Here is a 16,575-nt window from a genome sequence, read left to right on the forward strand (position 1 = left end):
GCCAGGAGAGTGTTTGCTGCCATATCAGCCTCCTGTACACAGTGATCCAGTCCTTTTCGTTCATTGAACACCGAACCCTACACGCCCTCTGATATATTGCTTAATTAACTTAAGCCCATCATCACACAGCAAAAATCTGCTATCAGAATGATAACTAACTCAGCTTTCAGACAACACTCAGCTCCCTTGTTTAAATCCCTAAACTTGCTAAATATTAACTCCCTCCACACATTCTCTTGTGTCAACTACATTTACAAAACCCTGTTCTTAAATGCAAACCATGCTCTGAAACTCTCCCTGGACAGATGTAATAGGACCCATTTTCACCACACCAGAAATAAATATCTCTTTGATATCCCCAGGGTCAAACTTAATCTGTGTAAACACTCTATGCAAATTAAGGGACCTAGTCTATGGAACTCATTCCCTAGTGAATTGAAAAACTGTAAAACTTTTGCCTTATTTAAAAGCAAAACCAAAAAGTACCTAACTTCATCTATTTAGTTTCCTACACTGAGCTTTAAATTTGCTCTGTACCTAGTTGGTACCCAATCTCCTAATTTTTATGTAATATCAAACAACCTTATCATTGTGTTCATTGCTGTCTTCTTTTATGTGCTAGCCATATGCTGTATTGTGACTACCAATTTTTGTCAACTACCATTTTAAGCTGTCATTGCAATCAATCTTAGCTACCTATGTGCTTTAATATATTATACTGTACCTATAATTTTCTCTCATCTTTTTTTTTCATTCCATGTAATTAATCTGTTATCATTTTTTTGTCTATAAATTTTGCAAGTATTTACCTCCTTAAAATTTTCTTAGATTAAGGACCTGCCCGAAACGCTGCGCGTGCTAGTGGCTTTACAAGACTGTAATTACCATAATTGTATCCTCACATTCCTTATGTACATTCTTGTATATGCATAAATAAATAAATAAATAAATAAATAAAATTTTCTTAGATTAAGGACCTGTCCGAAACGCTGCGCGTGCTAGTGGCTTTACAAGACTGTAATTACCATATTTGTATCCTCACAATCCCAATGTACCTTCTTGTAAATGCATAAATAAATAAATAAATAAAGTATCAGTGGCCAGCCAGGTGGAGATCACAGGCTGTACAGTACTGATAAATTATGTAATTCACAGAGATACGTTGATAAATATTAATGTTTTATATTTTATTAAAAATACAGATATATACTTTGTTTCATCCGTTAAATGTAACAATATTTCAGTATATATTATATAAGCATAGTATATATAATTCAGTATATACAATATATAATAAGAGTGTCAGACCACGAAGGAAGAATTGAAACAGGAATTTCCTTTAGTACTGTCTTATATTAATACATCTTCAGAGCGAACCATTCCTTCTGAAGATGTATTAATATACGAAAGTACTTAGAGCATTCTATTGTGGTTTTAATATTGAACAATTATACATATACGAAACAGACAAATCTGGTGTCGGAAATAGTAAAAATATTAGTGTGCGATGTGATCAATGTAAGGGGGATATTGGGTGTGCCTCGTATCCCCTACAACAACAAGAAGTTCGAGAGCGATGAGGCCGCCACTAATTAGCTTCAGGATGTCGTCGAATCTAAATCAACAATATACTACCGCCGCTACTTTCTCGGAAACGTAAGTACCTGCCGCTTTACTTCTCTCACCCTGCCAAGCCTGGCCTGGCCTGACCTGGCCTAGCCAGACCTGACCTGGCCTAGCCTAGTCTGACCTGGCCTAGTCTGACCTGACCTGGCCTAGCCTTACCTAGCCTAGTCTGACCTGGCCTAGTCTGACCTGACCTGGCCTAGCCTTACCCAACACTAATCACCACACATGACAGCCCAAACGAATCGCAAATAAGTACACGTAACAAGTCATATGCCCGGACACACTTTCACCTTGGGGACTGAGTGGTAACTATTGTATAGAAGAGCCGGCTCCCTGAGAGTGGTAAGAGGGCGTGATAAGAGGCTAATGTGTGGTCTTGAAGGAAGTCGATAAAGCAGACAATTTTCAAAAGGAAGGGCAGCATAACGAGCAGACAGGAATGGACAGACAGTCGGTTATCCCATAATGTGTAATACGCCGCACACAGCATGGGTGGAGTGGGGGGGGGGGGGTTGTAGCAGGGCACAGTATGGTGATGGTGCGGGTGAAGTACACACCCACTGAATTCCTGCCATCAATAATTGTTTTCATAACCATTAGAACAATGGCATCCCTCCAGCCACCATCCTTCCACTGACCCCCTCCTCTGGTCCTCCACCTCAGACAATAACCCCCCACACCCCCTCTCCCTTCCAGACATCAGCATGTCAAAATCAGTACCATAATGTGTTTAAACTATTTAAACTAAGTCATTGTGTATCTCAAGGTATCTTAATTCATTTGAAAGTGTACATGTGCATTCATTCATATACTCGCCTAATTGTGCTTGCTGGGGTTGAGCTCTGGCTCTTTAGTTCCACCTCTCAACCGTCAATCAACAGGTGTACAGGTTTCTGAGCCTATTGGGCTCTATCATATCTACACTTGAACCTGTGTATGGAGTCAGCCTCCACCACATCACTTACTAATGCATTCCATTAGATATAATCATATATGATTACACATAATCATAATCATTCTATACACATAATCATATATGTGTACGTCAACGTATACATACATGCGTATATATACCTCATATTAAAATACTGATAAACGAATGACCATGAACAAATTAATTTATAATTGTAGCATTATATATAATTTTAATAGACTAATTACGTGTTTATACATTTGAATGGTCCAGACAGGTGGCCAGCCTTGGACATATACGCTTCTGGTAGGCACAATGACCTCATGTTAGACCCTTGATAGATTATGTGAGAGAGAGAGAGCTGGGGCAGGGAGGTGCGTGCCCCAGGGAGATAATCCATGCCCATGCCCCGCCTCGAGGTCAGTTCTCGAGTCACACCAAGAATAACATTCGAGCAAGTTGTCCTGACCAGGATGTGGCATATTAGGGAGGGTTGAGGAATAGGAAGCCTGTCTGATAGGGCTCTTGGCAAGCAGCTCTCCCTCAGTCTACCTATCTATATGGAAGAAATGTATCTAGGCCCTCCTCCCCCCTGCCTATTCTCTCTCCCCCACCTTTCTTCCTTCATTTCCTCCCTCCTTCCCTCCCCCTCACTGGTGAGAGAGTAGGAGTGTGAGAGTAGTTAGAGAACTCGTAGTTCTCACGCTCGTGAAATTGTCTGCGACCCTGGAGGAGTAGAGCGGAGGGGGGGGGGTGAAAGTAGGTGACGATGGAGGAGTAGAGGGGAGCATTATATGCAGTGAACGTTGGTGTCTATGGAAGAGTACATCATAGAGGAGGGTGAAAGGAAGGTGACGATGGAGGAGGAGAAGGGAGGGGGTGTGAAGGTAGGTGATGATGGAGGAGTAGAGGGGAGGAGGGGGGCAAAGGTAGGTGTCTATGGAAGAGTACATCATAGAGGGGGGTGAAGGTAGGTGGCAATGGAGTAGAGCAAACGGGGTGGGGATTGAAAGTAATCCTGAGTTTAATTTTTTAGTTATATATAGTGACACCTCGACTTACGAATGAATATTTATGAACTTTTCGGGTTACGAGCCTAATTTCTTCGAAAAATTTGAATCGGGTTACAAACTTTGCCTCGGGAAAGGAGTTTGTTGATATACGTATGGGCTGACCTAGCGCGTGGTGGCATGGTGATCGCGCCTCAGTTTACCAGTGTCTCCTGCCTAGTAAGTATCGCGCCTGAATTCTTTGTAAAGCATTACATTTGTTTTGGGATTTTTGGCTATTTGAACATAAAATTTGTTATGATATATCTTGCCATGAGTCCCAAGAAAGCCAGTGGTAAGGTTCAAGCCAAGAAAACACATGTGAGAATGACCATAGAGGAAAAACAAGAGAGCATTCATAAACATCAAAATGGTGCACGGGTTGTTGAACTAGCTAGGCAGTACAACAAATCTATGTCAACAATATGCACTGTACTTGCTAAGAAAAGGACATTATGAACATTAAAGTGGCAAAAGGCATATCAACAATCCCGAAACAAAGAACACAAACACTTGAGGATGTTAAAAAGTTTTTATTAATTTGGATACACAACAAAGAGTTAGCAGGTGATAGCATTTCAGAGGCCATCATTTGTGAGAAACCAAGGCATTTGCATGAAGACCTTTTAAAGAAAACCCCTGGAACGAGGGGGGGGGGAAAAGATGAATCAAGTTTGAAAATGTGAAAAGTTTGTGTGACAATAGAGCCTCGTGGAAAACTTTTGCTGTGGTCATTACCTGGTGGAATGCACCCAGGATGGAGTATTAGGGCTATACATCTTTTAAATCATAAAAGTAATAAACATTTCCCATCAACCTTACAAACAATATTAACCTATTTTCATGTATTTCCCCCATGTGCATTTTAACAAAGTTGCTAAATTGCCTTTATCATTCTGTAAAATTTCAATTACAGTACTGTATGTATAATTTTGTTAGTATAAATGGACTGAATATTCTGAAATTGCTATTTATTTTACAATTTCAGATTCAAAGGTGGTCTGGACACCCAATTTGGTCAGACAGGTGAAGAGAGCATTTAGGATAGTTCGAAGAGATGAAGATGGTCGCAATTGTGTTCGAAGAGGCAAAGGCCCCCCTTTGCTCCTGACATTATGTTCAACCATTGACCTCTGCACACCTAACACAAGGTAGGTTGAAAACTCCTCCTTCATGTCATTGGTACATTAGCCAGAAACTCAGGGCTCATGTAGGAATATCCCTAAAAAAAAAAAAAAGTGGCCCCAACAATGCATCCTCCAAGTCTGGAGGATGAGCAGGAGCATTGTCGAGAAGCAGGACCTTGAGTGTCAAACTTTTCTCTTGCAGATATTTTTTGGTGGCAGGGCAAACCACTCCACATCACAGTTTTTCTGCACATCATATATTTTTTAAAACTCTTGGATTTTCGGAATGATACACGAGCAAGGGTTTAATTTTCAAATCGCCACACAGCACAAGAGTTAGCCTATCCTGACACAAGTTAGCCCAAGTTAGCTTGTGTCCGGGCAGTGACGTCTCCTCTTGGGTAATGTATGTCCTCTTCGGCAATTTTTTCCAGAATAGCTATGTCTCCTCACAATTAAACACTTGTTGTGGAATATATCCATCAATACAGTATCTACAAAATCTTTAAAATCATGAACAAATCTTTCAGCCCCTACTTTGTCTGAGCTGGCACCCTCACCATGCCTCACAACACTATGAATACCACGTCTTTTTTCAAAATTTCTCAAACCATCCCCTACTCACCTTAAACTCTTTCGTATCTACAAAACTCGTTCTAGGGGTTTTCTTTATAAGATCTTGCATGAAGATTTCATTGTTGACCAAACCACACACTGGAAATTGAATAGACGACGACATTTCGATCCGTCCTGGACCATTATAAAGTCGATTGTGATGAGATGAGGGAAGCAAGAGCATTAAGTAGGCAAGAGAGAGAGGTGAGGAGATGGAAGTATGTACGTATGTACATGAATAAAACATGTACATACTTATACATAACGTGTGTAAATAGTGTAATAAACACAATAACAGTATTTTGGGAGGAGGAATGTTGGCGAGTAATGTGTTGGAGGAGGGAGGGAGGACTGGCAGGGTGTGGCAGCTCACTCATGTTTTTTGGGCTCACCATACCAACATAGTGGATCGTTATGGTGAATACATACGTAGATGGGTATATACAATGTGTGTATATAGTGTAATAACAGCAAAAACACTGTTTGATTGTAGAATATGTCGCATATACGAGGCCCATAATTTTGAGCATAGCGATGTTCTATACTTTGAATTATATAAATTCCACAAATTACACACTTTTAAATAATATTACAGCAAAAAAAAAGAAGAAATGAATGAGAAACTTCAAAATAATTGCGCAACATTTTATTCGCAGCAACTGCCGTCGCACGGGGTGGCGGGGCCGACAGACCCCCATCGCTCCAACGCTCAGCGCCCATAATTTGCTCAACTTCCCAGCTCCATCGCAGCTAAAGTAAGTCACATACAATATTTTTTGTTTAGTTTCCCCGTGATCAGACTCTGCATTTTAACAATATAAGAAGAGAAAAAAAATTTTTGGAAAGAATTTATTTCTTGTGCACCAGGGTGTTATTTGGAGACAGAGCAGTTCAGTGGTTAACTACTAAATTTTTTTTTCTCCCACACACGCACCCCCCTAGGAAGCAGCCTGTAACAGCTAACTCCCAGATACCTATTTACTGTTAGGTAACAGGGGTCATCCCCTTTTGTACAAAGAATCTGCTAAAGCTTTTAGGGCTAATCTTTGACACTCGTTTGTCTTTGTCGCCCCATATTTTTTACGTCCGAGTTGAATGCTCTAAGGCCCTTAACTAACTTTAGGTCATGTCCCATACTTCTTGGGGAGCTAATCGACACTGCTCCTCTCTTTACATTCCTCTCTCGTTCTGTCTAAACTCGATTATGGCCCCGTTTACTCGTCTGCTTCTCCTTCTACCCTTCACCATCCGGACACACTGCATCATACTGGGTTACGGCTCGGCTCTGGTACCTTTCCTTCGACACCTACCCTAAGCCTGTATGTTGAAACTGGCGTCCTGTTTCTACAGGATCGCCATGATCGCTACTGTCTTCTCCACCTTGCACGGTCCTTACAGCACCCTCACTCTTGCTTATGTCATGCCTTGACCTTTACCCATCCTGTGGTTCCTGTTCCCCTTCACCACCTATCTCTTTCTGTACGGTTGTCTCTCTTACAAAATGCTCTTTCAGTTTGTGTTACCAATATTTCCCCTCGTGTCATTCCATCTTTGCCCCTATGGAGGGGTCCCCGTTCCTAAATTCTGTAAGCCTTGACCCACATGACTAAAACTTTTACCCCTCCTACAGTTCTAAATCACCTTTTCCTTGAACACTTTTCTTCACACTTCCACTCTATTTCTGTCTTCACCAATGGGTCTTAAGTCTGCAGATGGTGTAGGCTACTCTGTTGTTTTTCCTGACTGCACCTTTGTGTCTCCTGCCTCCGGAGACTAGCATCTTCATGGCAGAACTTTATGCTATTCTCTATGCTCTTCATCAACTCTTTTCTCGCTGTCAATCCTCCTCTGTGTTTGTAGTTGACACTTGCAGTGCCCTCATGGCTCTAGAATCCTTTAATCCAGTCCATCCTTTGGTAGTTGAAATTCAACATTGGCTGTTTCTTATCTCCAATAGATTTAAGACAGTGGAATTTCGCTGGATTCCCACCCATATTGGTGCGTTCTTAAATGAGCGTGCGGACACTGCCGCTAAGGAAGCTATCCGCATCTGTCCCATCTCCCGTAAAGGTATTCCTTATTATGACTTTTACCCAGTTATTCATTTCCCCATTCTTGCCCGTTGTCAGGGTTGTTGGTCTTCGGTTACTGGTAACAAATTGCGTGCTCTTAAGAGTAGTGTGTTCCCGTGGCCTTCCTCCTACCACCGTAGTTGGTGGTGGGAAACGGCTCTGGCGAGGTTGTATATTGGTCATACACGTTTAACTCACGGGCACTTAATGGAGCGCTGCCCTGCTTCTTATTGTCCAAACCGTTGTCTCTACATGTCCTGACTTCCAGGACTTACGTGTCTTGCTTCCCGACCATTGTCGGGAATTGTTTATCGAGGGATCAATTGTCCCTCGATAAAATTCTTGGTAAATTCAATACCTTTGATATTGTTCGCCGTATGCGTTTTTGTTCTTGTATTGGCGACGTTAGTGATATTTAGCGCACTATGATTATCCCACACATTTGATGGTTTGATAATTACTGTACTGTACAGTACTTTGGTTTGGAATGTATCAAATAAAGTTGTTTCATGTATTCAAATGTGTGAGAAAATCCACTGGGGCTGTGAGATGAAGCGAACCTGTAACAAAGGCATTGCCAGTTGCATACTCTACCACCACTGATGGTAAAAGTCTTACAACTGGATATCTTGTGTGACGGGTTATGGTATCACAGCTATACTGAACCAAGATGGTATGGCTCTCCCTCACATAAATGAAAGAAATGCTGGTATTGGCCTTGCAGTGTGTAAGTTGCAGGTGGAAACAAATGAAAATTATCAAATAAATAATTAAACAATTTACTGAAATAGTAATGAACAAAAATAACACATGACAATACTTGACTATCATGTAATGCAAAGGTGAACAAGTTAGTATGACCTTAAATGCAAAAAATAAACTATAAGCAATGAATAAAAGTATGAAGATATACTGGTGTTCTGAAGACAGCTACCATACCACCATGGCATCAGTCACACGACGTTGGCTGGAAGTGGACGACGGGTTAGAGACACCAAGGTGATCCTAGAGCACTAAGGGAGAGATTGCCTCTCCAGGGAGGCAGCGCTCTTTATATAGTCCGGCGGTGATGACTCATCCAGTGTCAACACGAGGTGGACATCCGGTCAACTAGCAAAATGCTCGTTGTGGCTGGCGGTGCCTTTGTGTTGAGCTGTACCACTGTCAGTTGAAGGCGGCTAACTGCTTGTTTGTGGGGACAAACTGCCAGTTAGCAGTGGCGCCCGGCTTGCCTCCGAGTCGTACCAGGCCGTGCCAGGCCCTGGGGGGTATGGAGAGGTGGCAGGACTGATGACTCTTCTGGGCTGGTGTAGATGTATAATACTTCCAGTGCAGAGGTATTGAAGGTGAAGGGAAAAGGCAGTTCCACTGCTATGCAGGGGATTCACGTGACACTTGTGAAGCCACAGAAATTCTGGAGGCCCTACTGAAGCCAGTCCAAGTATTAAATAAAACCCCTGAAGTACGCCGGTGAAGGGTAAAGTGAAGGGTGAAGCAAGACCGTATGCCCCAACTTCAGGCACACACAGAAAATCACGTTTTGGTCCCGCCTCTCAACTGTGTATTTGAAGTTGGGGCGTATGGTGTTGAACTGCTTCTTCAGCCTTCACCTGAGTGCTTGTAGGTCTTACGTAAGACGTTGACTCAAGGAGGGGCCTCAAAACTTGCTGTGATTTATGGGGAAATCCGGTTGTAAGACTTTTACAAAGTCAGTAATATACTGTGGTAGAGTATGCAGCTGCCAGTGCCTTGGGCAAGGGTTTACGTCGCATCACAGCTCCAGTGGATTTTCTGCTCGGTGTATATCAGGTTGTGATTTTGTGTGTGTACCGTATTGTTATGATCGCCGTGTGATAAGTCCTTTCTGGCCTCAAGAGTCATTTTTACCCACCTAGAAAGATTGCAGATGGCCAAAGCAGTTATTTAAGTTAAGAAGGGACAAGTCTTAAACAGAATTTTGCATAATATTTGACTGTAAAGGGGTAAATTGAGGTAGATTGAAAAACAAAATGGTGAACCGGGCAGGCGGTACTCACAATTAGGCGAGTACACTCGGGAACTTTTAAAGTGCAACCAAACATGCTCTAGGCTCTCACAACAAGAGGCGAGTGGTGGTGGCTCAGGTGCTCAGCCAATCAGAGCACCTAAGGAGGGAGGGCAGGAGTGAGAGGGGGGTGGTATGTGGAAGTTTGGTGACAGTTGTGTGTAGTTTGTTCATCTTCATTGTAAGTTTCATGGCTTGGTGTGCATTTCCCTAGTAAATTTAATTTGGGAAAAATTCAGGTGTTTGATTTTTTAAATCAACTTTTTAAATGTTGAGTTGTTAAAGCCTCAAAGTGCATGGAGTTGGTTTGGGAGTATGGCATCCTCATGCTGTTGCGTGCTCGCGTGAGGTAGCAAAGGTGATGTAAAGTTGTGGGGTGTACATGCTTGGGACGTCCTCTCTCGGGATGGCTGGTGTTAGACCTGTGTGTTTGTCGGTTGTTGAAAAGCCATTGTCATCCTTTGCTGTTGTGGTATTGATTTTACATTGTTCATCTTGTAATTAATACTGTAGTGCGATATCTAGGGCTACCATTTGTAGGTTTAAAATGTCTAATACAAACAGTTGTCCAATGAGTTTTAATAGGAAATATCATCCACCAAGCACCATTGTACAATTATATTAATACCTGCACGGTGAATGCTCAAAGACCCTTTCTTTATTCAGTGTTGTCACATACCTCATGGGGGTATGGATAGGCAAACACTCATTCGGTTAAACTTGCCTTGTAGTATTTTCAGAGCTCAGTAATTTGGAATCTGGTTAGCACTTTGCAAATAAATTGACCTTTAAAGTGAATTCCTATTTAGGTTTAAAACATCATACCGAATGAGAAACTCGGATTATATAGCCGAACACCAGAAATGTTGTTATTCAATTTGGTTGCCTAAAGCACATTCAAGGACTACACATTACATGGCATTCCAGGATTCCTCTATACCTTGCCTTATGCTGTAAACATTGCCACAACCCTGTGTTTTATTGATTTAAATGGCCACAGGGAGGCATACAACACTGCAGATTATGATGTCATTAGTTATCCACTGTGCTGACAAGTGGGCTGACTGATGTTCGTTGACACCTGTATCGTGCTTCAATTTAATCGCCAGGAGATCACCCTCTCACTAGACTCGTCTGTAGGAAGTACAGTATAGTATGTCAAATTACCTTGGATCATAAATAGCATAAGACTTGGGGGTAGGAGAGGGTTGCAGTGTTTGTCATGGCTCTCAGTTGTTCCTGGTATTAGGCAATTTAGTTCTGGAATCATTTTTGTTGGGCAATGTTAAACTTTTTCGAAAGTAGATGTTTTTCTGAAAGGGAAGGGGGGGGGGGGGAACCTCTATGCTTGGATACAGTTATCTAAGTCAGGGGTCTCCAAACTTTTCAATGTAAGCGCCACATTATATATTTCCCATATTTATGCGGGCCGGAGGAATAAAAAATGAAAAAAAACAAAAAACAAATCAGTGCCAGTAATTTAATTTCCTCAAATATTAAAGTATAAACATGGAAAAATTCAAACATATCTTTTTGGAAAAAATCAGGGTAAACTAAATAGATTCCTGCCTTTAGTTTTATGCAACCAAATTAGTGTGACGAATGATACTGTAGTTTTGACTTCAAAATTTCATTAAAATCAGGTTCCAGATTAGATGAGCCAATTGTAAGAATTGATTTCAAGTGATCATCAGACAAATTTGCTCGATAGTTAGATTTCACATACTTCATTTTGGAAAAAGTTTGTTCACACAAGTATGTTGAACCAAAAATGGACACAAAACTACAAGCAAACTTTATCGAATTTGGAAACTGATCTGGCTGCAGGCATTTATAAAACTCAATCAGATTTCCTTCTCTATACTTATCTTTCAGTCTGTCATCTGCCTGGAGATCAATAATTTCCATTTGAAATTGAGTTGGAAGATTTTCAGCATTGCAGTCAAATGGATTATGAAAGAGCCTGATTTCATTTGCTTTGGCATCAAGGTCAGCAAATCGCTTCTGAAACTGTTTTTTCAAATCTGAAATTATTTCATTTGCAAATGAAAAAGGAAATTCAACTTTACTTCCTGCATGAAATTTTTCACAACATGGAAAATGAGCAAAATTCTTAACCTTCACCTGGCCTTCAAGTAGTGCAAGTTTTGCTCTGAATGCCTTGACATGAACAAAGTAGTCACTGATCAAATTTGTTTTGCCTTGCAATTTCAGATTCAAGTTATTCATATGACCTGTCATATCTGCAAAAAATGCCAATTTCCAAATCCATTCACATTCTGATAATAATGGCTGAGGGTTATTTTTCTCTGTGAGAAATAAATCAATTTCTAATCTGAGCTCAAAGAAATGCAGCAAAACCTTTCCACAACTAAGCCATCTAACTGCTGTATAATAAGGCAAGTTAACAAACTCCGCATCAATTTCTTTCAAGAAATCACGGAACTGGCGATGGTTGAGTGCATGAGATCTAATGAAATTAACCACAGAAACAACAGGTTTCATGACACAAGACATATCAACATATTTTAGGCACAATGCTTGTTGATGGATAAGGCAATGCAGAAAAATGGGTTTTGAGCCTCCAACCTCACAAGCTGTTGTAATTTGCCCAACCAAACCCTTCTTTGTCCCAGACATATTCTTTCCTCCATCAATTGTCACACACTGCACTTGTTTCCATTCCAGGTTATATTCTGTCATAGTTTTACTTAGTTCATTGAAAATGTCCTCTCCAGTTGTTGTGGTGTGCATGCTGTGAACTGATGCTAATTCTTGGTTCACATTAAATTCACTATCAACACCACGAATGAATACTAAGAGCTGAGAAGTATCACACACATCAGTTGATTCATCCAACGCAAGAGAATACCAACAAAATCTTTTTGTTTTTTTCCTTTATTTGCCGAATTATGTCGCCTCCTAAATCTTCAATTCTACGAGCAACAGTATTTGACCCAAGACTTATCATTTTGAAGAGGTTTACTTTTTCTGGACATACCTCTCCTGCTGCTTCCACTATACACTCTTTTATGATACTACCATCAGTGAAAGGTTTTCCTTTTTTAGCCAACACATAGGCAACTTTGTAACTGGCTCTAGTTGAAGTTTCATTTTCAGATTTTTTCTTACTGAAAACAGCTTGTTGAGAATGCAGACTGTGCTGAAATGATTCAAACTTTTTAGTGCGTTCTGCTCCTGTGATGTGAGAATAACTTGAGCCACGTTTAGATTCATAGTGCCGACGAATATTGTATTCCTTCAGAACAGCAACACTGTCTCTACATATTATGCATAAAGCTTTATCATTTGCTATCACAAAAAAGTACTTTATCTTCCATTCATCATTGAACCGACGGCACTCAATGTCCACTTTTCTTTTCTTTATCTTTTCCATATCTGAAAACATAAGGGTAAAATAAATGAAATAAATTCTACAGGAAAAAAACAGCTTGTATGTGGTGTTAAAAAGCATAGCATATTATTATAAAGTGGTAAATATTATGGCAACAGCTTTCGTTGATAAACTTAATGGTTATCATTTTAACTATTTTAAACATGCAATATTTTTGGCTACAATAGTATTATTGCTATTTTGTATAACTAAGATAAAGGCATTGTCAAAGTACAGAGAAAAGAATATTGTACAGTGTTTGTGCTCCCTGAAACGGAAGCAGCGAAGCCCCACTCGCCCTCCATCCCCACAATATACAGTTATACACAACTGATTGGTTGTAATGCACAACACATACCTACCAGTATTAGTATCTGTGCGTCACACTATCGAGAGAGAGGAAAACTGACTCGGGTTGAGCGCCACCAGTCAGCAGCCCCAGCTTTGAATAATTCTGCGATGCCATTCGTACCATAATTATTTTTTCAAGGCCACCACACAGGGATTTGTTTGGAGGGCCGGATGAAATTATGTGGCAGGCCGGATGTGGCCCGCGGGCCATAGTTTGGAGACCCCTGATCTAAGTGAATACTTAGATTTATACAGTAGAATAACTACCTTCTTTTCCTTAGTCAAAATGGTTGCTTGTTTATTTCTAGGGACTTGTATTTTCTTTTATTTTTAACTGCAGCAACTTTCAGTGAATGATAGATTCTTACTGAAAGGACCTTTACTTCATTGTTGTTGCTTTATGGTCATCTCATTGTGTACAGGGATTCCGCGAAGCTTTTGGGGTTAGTGTTTGACACTCGTTTGTCTTGGTCAGCCTTATCTCTTGCCTCCGAGTTGAATGCTCTAAGGCCCTTAACCTCCTTAAGGTTTTGTCCCATACTTCTTGGGGAGCGGATAGAGAATCAACTACAACCACAACCTTTGTGGTTGTAGTTGATTCTCGTAGTGCCCTCATGGCTCTAGGGTCCTTTAATCCTGTCCATCCGGTGGTCATTGAGATTCAACATTGGCTGTTTCTTATTTCTAGTAAATTTAAATCAGTAGAGTTTTGCTGGGTTCCCAGCCATATTGGTGTTTCAATGAGCGTGCGGATGCTGCCGCTAAGGAAGCTATCCGTTCTTGTCCCATCTCCCATAAAGGTATTCCTTATTCCAACTTTTATCCTGTTATTCATTCTTCCCTGTTGGCAGGGTTGTTGGTCCTCTGTGGTTGGTAACAAGCTGCATACTCTCAAACTTAGTGTGTCCCCGTGGCCTTCCTCCTACCACCGTAACCGGCGGTGGGACACTGCTTTGGCACGGCTGTGGGTTGGTCATACCCGCTTAACCCACGGTCACTTAATGGAGCGCCGCCCTGCTGCTTATTGTCCGAATTGCGTTGTCCCTCTAACAGTTGTGCATATCCTTGTTGAATGTCCTGACTTCCAGGACGAGCGTGTGTCTTGCTTTCCGACCGTCCCTCGCAGTCACTTGTCCCTCAATAGAATTCTAGGTGAATCGGATACTTTTGATATCGTTCGCCTTGTGCGTTTTTGTTCTCGTATTGGCATTCTTGGTGATATTTAGCGCCCTCTGATTATTTCGCACTTTGGTGCCTTCTTTTGGTAATTACCTTACCTTCATTGTTGTTTCATTTTAATGTGGTAGTTGTGATATGGATTGTTCTGGCTCACATGCAAGGTCTTGGATTTGTTTGTTTTAAGAAATTGCCAGTCTTGTTACTATTTGTAGAGTTAGAGATCTGCATTAAGGCCTCAATATTATATTCTTTATTTTTTTAATAACATGTTATCAGCAATTTTTGTGGTTGGTAATATTTAGATTAATGTCAGTGATGTAAATGACAAGGGTTAAGACCCCTTGTGGTATGACAGCATTTTTCCCAGTCATTTCTTTCATTTGTTAAAGGGTCCTCGTAACCATTCTTTTGTCCTTTCTACCATGTACCTGTTTGTTGCTTCTTGGTCTTTCATTTGGTACTTTGGCTATTAAAACAATGGTCTTTGGTAATGTTGCAATTACCATTTCTAAAAAAAATGAGCAGGTTCATTAGGCAGGGTTTGTTTTTAGCAAACAGTTTACAAAAAAAAAAAAAAAAATTCCATTCCTTCAGGACCTTGCAGATGTTAGGTCAAACTAATTGACAGTAATCTGTTTTGCCCCTTTCAAACAATGATGGTTTTAATATAGGTAAAATATTTCAGAATATCTGAAGTTTGGCAGACAAATCATTTAAGAGCTTTGATTAAATTTAAGTTACCAAAGACTTTGTGAAAACCATGTTGTATAGATGCTTCAGTGTCACTTTTCTAATGTTTTGTAAATTTAACAATGATCTTTAGTTAATTTAATCATAATTTGTACAAAGCTTAGGTGTTGCATAGCTTTAAATTCTTTCAAATATAAAAACTAAAATATTGACTGAAGTTTCTTCCACTTCAATATTTCAGACTAATTTGCAATATTTGTTAGTTTATGTAAATTGAATAGGTAGTCCACTTTTACATCTTTTCAATGCATTTTGCATGCACCTATGTAACAAGTTACAAATAGGTGTAAATTTTACAAAGTATTTATTTTCAAAGTAAAAAAATTTCACATGTTTAAACATTGCATCAATAGTAGTAAACAATAATTTCCAGCATAATTTCAGGATAAAGTATATAAAGTAGTTTCATTAAAATTGGTTTATTTAATAAGTTTTACATATAGTATTTATAACATCTAATATTTATTACTGTTTCAGGTTGTGGGCCAGATGCTCCTAGATGAACAGAAGATCCAAAAGGCCAAGACAACTCCAGAGACAATCACCTGTAAAACAACAATAAACATTAAACAGGGACACTACTTTTATTATCACCAATGCTTAATAATAAGTCCAAAAAATCCTAACATCCTATCTTTTAAGATAGGCTCAGCAAGGCCTATCCCTTACTCTGGTTTTATTGCAGAGCTTGTTCCCTGAATGGGTGCAGTACATCCACCACTTTAGTGCCCTCAACACATTGTACATATGCTTTACTCAAAGCACTGTACAATGCATGCCAGGCACTAAAGTTTTAGATGCATCCACCCATTCAGCAAACAAACCCTGTGAGAATTAACAATGTAACCATTGTTAAGGGTCCCTAAACCTAAGCAAATCTAGTCCATCTATTAGATGGGTAGTAGAGCAAAGCTCTGAAAAAGCCATGCCAGGAAAATCTGCAGGACTGCCTGGTCCCCTTTTATGAAATGGGGTAGGATCAGTACAAACTGCATCAATCCCTGTGGGTTGTAACAGTAGGACATGGTTACACACCTATAAATGGACTAGATAAGAGAATAAAGATTAGGTCATTGATATAGCTAAAACATCAAATTCAAACTCATTTCCTTTTGCAGAGTAAAGGAGCCTCACTCCAAGCCAGTCCATGCATCATAATCACTTTCACCTGAAAAAATATTTCAACAAATTAATTTCAGATTTAAAGCCAATCTTGCTTTACTTTTCAAATTAGCATTCAGTACTTTACAAATTCAGATGGAAAAAATTTCTTTAAGGAATTTACCTTTCCTACATATTCTAGTAGTAAAGATCTAATTTAGCAATATAAATATATATGGAATCAATTTGCCAAGTTTCAGTAAATGTCATTTGAGAAACTATCCAAAACTGCACTTCAATGGCAATTTACATTTATCTTTAGCCAATGCTATATTGTTTAAGTTAATACTA

At 40.0% G+C, this 16,575-nt stretch overlaps 1 long non-coding RNA gene across 1 annotated transcript; it reads left to right on the forward strand.

Moving 5' to 3' along the window:
- The first annotated feature begins 1,357 nt into the window (after nucleotides 1-1,357).
- LOC138356111 (uncharacterized) lies at nucleotides 1,358-15,699 on the forward strand. Its single transcript, XR_011224195.1, has 4 exons — nucleotides 1,358-1,656; nucleotides 4,580-4,742; nucleotides 5,990-6,088; nucleotides 15,601-15,699. It is a non-coding gene; the product is annotated as an uncharacterized lncRNA (long non-coding RNA).
- The last annotated feature ends 876 nt before the right edge of the window (nucleotides 15,700-16,575 follow it).

Source organism: Procambarus clarkii, chromosome 70 (genome assembly GCF_040958095.1).
Source record: "Procambarus clarkii isolate CNS0578487 chromosome 70, FALCON_Pclarkii_2.0, whole genome shotgun sequence".
NCBI classification, from domain to species: domain Eukaryota; kingdom Metazoa; phylum Arthropoda; class Malacostraca; order Decapoda; family Cambaridae; genus Procambarus; species Procambarus clarkii.